The sequence below is a fragment of the Physeter macrocephalus genome, chromosome 19 (genome assembly GCF_002837175.3).
Source record: "Physeter macrocephalus isolate SW-GA chromosome 19, ASM283717v5, whole genome shotgun sequence".
NCBI lineage: Eukaryota > Metazoa > Chordata > Mammalia > Artiodactyla > Physeteridae > Physeter > Physeter macrocephalus.
In genome coordinates, this window is record NC_041232.1 from 44,046,628 (window position 1) to 44,047,929 (window position 1,302).

Genomic DNA, 1,302 nt, shown 5'->3' on the forward strand with positions numbered 1-1,302 from the left:
TAGATTGGAGATGGGATGTGAGAGAAAGAGAAGATTCAAGGGTGCCTACCAAAGGCTTTGTACTAAGCAGCAGTGTGAACACAATGACTGAATGAAGGAAGGAAATCGGGAGAGGAACTGGTTTGGATTAAGACATGAAGGGTTTTATTTGGACATGTAAAGTTTGAGATGTCTATTACATACCCAAGCTAAGATGTATTATTTAAAACTTTGAGAGTGAAAGAGAAAATGTAGGGAATGAGTGAAGATAGATCCTTTAGTTACTCTAAGAGTCAGGAAGGAGAAAGGAAGCAGCTTCTCCTAGACTAAGGAGGAGTGGCCAGAGACTAAGGAGGAATGGACTGATCTGTGAACATGGTGTTCCATAAGCCAAGAAGGAAGTAATTAACTGTGGCATAAGCTTTTGAAAAGTCAAGTAAGATTAAGGCTAAAAACAAGTCATTGGATTGGACATGACTAAGCCATTGGTGAAGACAGGAAAGTGAGTTTCCTTGGAGAAGTGCTGATGAAGGCACGACTGCAGAGCCACAGATGGACTAGGTGAGGTGATGAGGAAATAGAGACAAAAGCGACTATCAGATCATCGCTTCCTTGCACCTGTCACGCTTTGGTCCTCCTGAAAGCAAAGCCTGAAACACAGATGTGAGAGAAGCCAGTCTACTGGGAGATAATCCTGGAGGCAGAATCAGAGACTGGGAAAATATAAAAGTCACTAAAAGTTGTGTTATTGACTTGATTAATGCTGTGGGCTCAGTCCCATTTGTCACGCTCTGAGAAATGAGGTCTACTGCACTCCAGAGTTGTATTCTGGAAAGAGAGTACATCACCAGGCAATTCTAAGCTACCACAAACTTAGAGGCTTAAAACAGCACACATGTATTATCCATAGTTTTTGTGTGTCAAATATTTGGACATGGCTTAGCTGGGTGCTCTGCTTTATTCTCACCAGGCTGCAACCGAGGTGTCGGCTGGGATGCATTTTCATCTAGAGGCTCAGGTGGGGAAGGATCCACTTTCAAGCTCATGCTGACTCTTGGCAGGTTTCCCTATGGCTGTGCAACAAATGGCCTGCTTTTTGTGGCTGTTGGATAGATGGTGGGCAGCATTAAGTCCTACAGGCCACCCACAGTTTCTAGAGGTCACGCCAGGTCTTTGTCACATAGACTTGCTTAATATGGCTGCTTATTGCAAGTCAGCAAGAAGAAGCTCTTTCCCCGGTCCACTAAAATGGGATGTTAAGAGAAGGGAAAAGAGGGGCTTCCCTGGTGGCGCAGTGGTTGCGCGTCCGCCTGCCGATGCAGG